The sequence below is a fragment of the Carlito syrichta genome, unplaced genomic scaffold (assembly GCF_000164805.1).
Source record: "Carlito syrichta isolate Samal-C Ts95f unplaced genomic scaffold, Tarsius_syrichta-2.0.1 Scaffold303456, whole genome shotgun sequence".
Taxonomy (NCBI): Eukaryota; Metazoa; Chordata; class Mammalia; order Primates; family Tarsiidae; genus Carlito; species Carlito syrichta.
In genome coordinates this window covers 79,787-85,786 of record NW_007247552.1, presented here as the reverse complement: position 1 = coordinate 85,786, position 6,000 = coordinate 79,787, and the positions used below count along the sequence as shown (strand labels likewise).

The 6,000-nt window shown below is 35.9% G+C and overlaps 1 protein-coding gene across 1 annotated transcript in view; it reads left to right on the top strand.

The window, feature by feature from the left end:
* CFAP47 (cilia and flagella associated protein 47) overlaps window positions 1–6,000 on the top strand; it is a gene marked incomplete at its 3' end in the record, with an annotated part of 181,213 nt that overhangs the window by 100,545 nt on the left and 74,668 nt on the right. The window lies entirely within an intron of this gene.

Below are 6,000 nucleotides of genomic sequence, written 5' to 3'. Positions count from 1 at the left end.
GATCGCCGGAGCCCAGCAGGTCGAGGCTGCGGTGGCTGGGAGTGGCCACTGCACTCCAGTCTGGGCGACAGAGTGAGACTCCAACTCAAAAAAAAAAAAAAAAAACTATTTGCTTTATAAATTTATGTATGTGCATATATGTAATAAGAATATTCAAAATAATTTCAATATAATTAAGGTATTCCTTTTATACAAATGGAAGCTATAATTTAAATTAATGTGAAATATGTTCCAAACCTAAGAGAAAATGCAGAAGGCAATATTAAAAAATAACTTTTATACTAATTTACTCTTTTTTCATACTGAGTATCTCTGCCTCTCTTCTAATTAGAAATCCATCTAGCAGGAAAAAAGAGTGACATGTATAAAATGATGTTTATGCATACACTGTAAAAATTGGTATTTGCACAACTCCTTTTTTGTCTTATATTTTGCTGTTCCTGCAACCAATTTTGAACCTCTATAGCTTTGAATAAAAATTATACGGAGAAAATATTCAATACTGCATTTATAAAAATAGCAGGGTGGAATATGTGACTGTTTAGAGTATGAAGTCAATAAAACTTCTACTTTTAAAAATTTTTTTCAAAACAGCTATTCCTTTTTAATATTTGTTCTATTTGCTTTTTCCATTTGCACATGCACATTATTATTCTTTTTCTGAACTATTAGAAAGTTGTTGATATCCTGTGTTTTTACTTGTAAATATTTCAATGTGAATTTCTTAAGAACAAGTACCTTGTCTTCTCTTACATTATCACAGTATAATGATCAAAATCAGGAAATTTAACATTGATATTATTCACATTCATTTTTACCAAATACCTCGATAATGTCAGTTATGGTTCCCCTCCCCCTAGCCCAGGATCGAATCTGGAATTACACATTGCCTGGTTTTCATGTCTCTTTAGTCTCCTTTTATCTTTCTTTGTTTTTCATGTCCTTGACATTTTTGAAGATCATAAACCAGTTGTCTTGAAAGATGTCTTTCAATCAGGGTTTGTCTGACATTTCCTTACGCTTATATTAAGATTAGGCATTTTCATCACCATGTATGTTATGCAAAAAGTGATGTTATATCCTTTTCAGTGCATGGTACGGGAAGCACAGGATACTAGTTTGTCCTATTAGTGGTGACGTTTGATTTGATCACTCGATTAAGGTGGTAACCTCCAGGATTCTCTTTTGTAAAGTTATTATTTTTCCCACGATAGTTGATAAATACATTGTGGAATTTTGAGACCGTGTAAATATCTTGTTCCTTATCAAACGTTCAGCCAGAAGTTTTAGTATCCATAGAAATAAATAATTTAAAGATTCAGCAGACATGTACACTTAACAGGAGGTGAGAGCGGAGGGCACCCATATCCTCCTTTCAGTATTCAGAGCTCTAAAAGTTTGTCTGACCCAGTTATACTGAAGCCAATGCTATCAGATGTATCTTACAGGTTTCTCAATGAAAATGTCCCTTGCAGTTTGGTCTTCTTTGATAATTTGCTGTTTTTGTTGTTGTTGTTTTTCCTCTGGATATTTGGAATTGACCCTGATGGTCCCCTTTGCTCATGCCTCCAGTTTCCTGTAGCCACTGTATGCCAGCACTTTTCCTTCCATTCAGTGTGGCTGTTCCTAAGATGGGAGAATTAATCATTTGCCTCGTGGCCGTTTCAAAGTCTTGGGCTGGTTTCATCCATGGGAACATGGGTTGGAAGAGTTGGTGAGTTGGCAAACACTTTCTGTAAAGGGCCACATTACAAATATTTTAGGCTTTCCTGCCCATATGGTCTCTGCTGCAGTTGTTTATCTCTGTTGCTGTAACACTAAAGCATCCATACACCATACATAAATGGATGATCATGGTTCTGTGTTTTAATAAAACTTAATTTACAATAACAATGGAGGACAAAATTTCACTTGCAGATCATGGTTTGCTAACCTCTGTCCTTGAATATTCTAAATCAAACAAATTCTGTCATCACAAATATTCATTTTCTTCAAAAATCTTACCTCTGACCTACCTCAAAATTCCCACTAAAGCAATTCTCTAACCATATCAAGATCCACTGACCACAGTGCTTGTTCACTTTCTATCCCCTTGTGTCCCCCCACCCTCATGGCTTCACTTCTCTCCTCATTTCATGCAGTTACATGGAGTGTCACTACACTGTAATTAGCTCCTTGCTCACACTGGTAACTCTTTTGCTATACCACACCCCCCAACACCCCAACTATTATGTGTTTGGCAAACCTTCAGCCTGGACAGATCTGGCTCTCAGATTTCTTGGGCCTTATGTCACCATGCAGACTGTTCTCACTATAAATTGATGTTTGCACATTTCAAACAAGCCCCCTGTCACCCTACTGCTTTTCCCACATCAATTGCTCTACTCTGAGTTGATATGCTTTTTAGCCTAGCAAACGTCTGACCCTAACTGCCTGTCCAATCTCTATTGATGATGTCACTTTTTATTTCATTGAGAAAATAGAAACACTATAAAAAAGAACTGCCTCATCTTTCCACCACCAAATCTACCTACTGACCTGCAATATCCTCTCTCCTGCTGCAGGACAGCAACCCCTGCTTCTATCTAAGCTTCACTCCTTTCAGAAACCCTCCCAGGGTCCACACTGAATCTAATTACTGCTCCAAGTCTCTGCCCCTTCATCAGCAGCACTCCTGGAAAGGTTTGTCTGCTTTACAGTAAGTCTTCTACAAACAAATGAGTTTCTTTCCCAGAGAGTGTTCATAAATTCAATTTGTCTGTTTAAGTCCAACAAAGTTAGACTAGGTATGCAACTAACACAATTGGTTATATAGTATGGTAGGTACTGTAATAGTTTTATAATACCTTTCACACAAATACATTAAAAAACACTAAAAATAAAGAAAACATTTTTAATCCTACACTATAATACCTTGTACACATGTGACAGCGCATGCAAGACACATGAAATAACTTATGTGATTGGACATATGAATGCATATTCACATCTTTGAAAGTTCAGAACTTAAAGGTTCGTATATAGAGACAATGTATTTCTCCACATCTTCACTTACCACTCTCTTCTCAACTATCTCCGTTCCATTTTGTTATTATCAGCAGTCAATTGTCTTCCCTTATCAGACTCATTATTCAATAACACTTCTTTCTTCTCAAAACCATGTCTTCACTTTTGTTCTGGAATACTACACTCTGCTTTTTCTTTGGCCTCTCCATCATTCAGTCTTATTCTCCTTTCGGGTTCCCGCTCATTCTAACTGCTACATCCTGGAGTTCCCCAAGACTCGGTCTTAAGATCTGTTTTCTTCTCACTTCCCAAGTGATCTTAAATAATGGCAATATTTTAAATATCATTTATATGCCGATAACTCCCACATTCATATCTCAAGTCTTGGCATCTGCCCCTGTTTCCAGACTTTTAGATCTAGCTGTCTAGTCAATAAGTCAGCCTGTATATTATGTAATAAACATCATAGAGCTAATAAGTCCAGGGCACAATTTTATCCCCTAACCCATCCTCTAAATTCCTTTATCTCTCATCAAATGGTATTTCCATTTATCTAGTTGTTCAGATCAAAATTTTGGAGACGTTTCAATTATTTTCTTCCTTCATACTTCACATGTAGTGTGAAGGAAGAAAAAAAGATAAAATTGATAATCCTTTAAATATATGTTTAAAATATATTCTGAATCATTTTATTCCCTTTTATTTGCACTCTTAACCATCTTAGTCTTTGCCAATGTAATTGTTTTAAGATGTTTTTGCAATCATTTGATTCTCTCTCTTCAAAAGTTTGAGCTTAATTCTCTTCCTGTCAAGTGCAAGTTATACTTGACTCATTTCTAATGGAAACAATGTGGTGGAAGTGACAATGTGAAATCACTTTCTTTGGGGAAAACTAGTGGCTATGTCATGAGGATATTCAAGCAGCCTTTTGGAAAAATCCATGTGGTGAGAAATTGAGGCATCTAGTCAACAGCCATATGAGTGACCCATCCTTGAAGTGGATTCATCAGCTCCAGTCAGGTCTTCAGATAATGTAATTCTCAGCCAATAGCTTGACTGTAACTTCATGAGAAACCCTGAGCCAAAATTACTCAACTAAGTCACTTCTGGAAAATAAATGTGTGAGAAAATAAATGTCTATTATTTTAAGCTGTTAAATTTGGGTGATTTTTTGTTATTATTTTATTTGTTTAATTATTTTAATATATTTTATTTTAAAGATGTGGGATACAATTCAGGATTAGGTATACAAGTGGACATTGTACGGGTAAAGTTTGGGCCTCCCTTTGGTCCCTATTTTGCCTGGTTTGAGATCAGGTACACTTATTGATGTATTTTTAATATATATATTTATTTTATATTCTAAGTGAGCAAGTGCCTATTTGTTACATGGACATATTGTGTACTGGTGGGAATTGGGCTTCAGGTGACCCATTCCCTAGATAGTGATCATTGTACTCAATAGGTAATTTCTGAACTCTAACCCTCTTTCCTGCCTTCCTTCTTTTGGTGTCCCCAGTGTCTATTAGTTTGATCATTGTGGTCATTTAGCTCTCAAATATAATTGAGAGCATGCGTTGTTTGGTTTTCTGTTTCTAAGTTAGTTCACTTAGGATGATGTTCTTCAGCTCCATCCATGTTGTTGCAAAAGGCATGATTTTGTTGCTGTATGTGGTTACGTAGTATACCATGGTGTATACACACACACACACACACATACACACACACACACACACACACACACACACACACTTTCTTTAGTCAATCATGTTTTTGCTATTGTGAATACTGTTGCAACGAATATACAGAAACTGACCATTAAGTTCACAAACTTGCCACTGTGCACTTATGCTGGCAGCACTGTACAAACAACTTGGCAAGATTTCATAACCTTGGTATATCAGTGTCTCACAGCTGTGTTCATGTCAATGGGTGGCAATGTCTTGCTGAATGGCATTCATTATTGTTGCATGTTTTCATGCACCATCATGAGAATGTTAGAGCTTGAATTAGAGCAACAAACAAACATTAAATTTCTTTTTAAACTTGGCAAGAGTGGAAGTGAAATCACAAACATGCTAGCCCAAGTCTATGGGGATAATTCCATGAAGAAAACAGCAGTGTACAAATAGTTTAAATGTTTTTCTGAGAGAAGAGAAAGCATCACTGATGAAGAGAGGACAAGATTGCCAATGACCAGCAGAACTGATGAGAACATTGCACAAATTTGTCAAATTGTGCATCAAAATCATCAGCTGACTTTGAGAAGCAAAGCAGATCAAATAAACATTGATAGATAAAGAGTTAGGAAAAGCTTAACTGAAACTCTTGGTATGTGCAAAAATGGTCCTGAAGGAACTCTTGCATCATGACAATATACCAGCTCACACAGCAGTCTGTGAAGGAGTTTTATCCAGTAAACAAATAATTGCTTGTGTGTTTTCTTTTGATAAATGTCTCTTCTAGTCCTTTGTCAATGTTTTTGATGGGGTTGTTTGCTTTTTCATGTTGAGTTTTTTGAGTTCCTTGTTGATTCTAGGTATTAGGCTTTTGTCTGAGGCATAATTTGCAAATATTTTCTCCCATTCTGTACATTTTCTATTCACTCTGTTGATTGTTTCCTTTGTTGTGCAGAAGCATTTAAGTCCCATTTGTCTATTTTAGATTTTTGTTGTATTTTTTTTTTTGAGGTCTTCATTCTAAATTCCTTGCATAGGCCGATGTCCAGAAGAGTTTTTTTCATCTACAATTTTTATAGTTTCAGGTCTTAGATTTAAATCTTTAATCCATCTTGAGTTAATTTTCACATGTGGTGAAAGGTAGGAGTTCAGTTGCATTCTTCTGCATATGGTTAACCAAATTTCTCAGCACCATTTATTGAATAGGGTGTCCTTTCCCCATTGTTTATTTTTACAAACTTTGTAAAAGATCAATTGATTGTAGGTATGTGGCTTTATTTCTAGATTTTCTATTCTATTCCATTGATCTATCTGA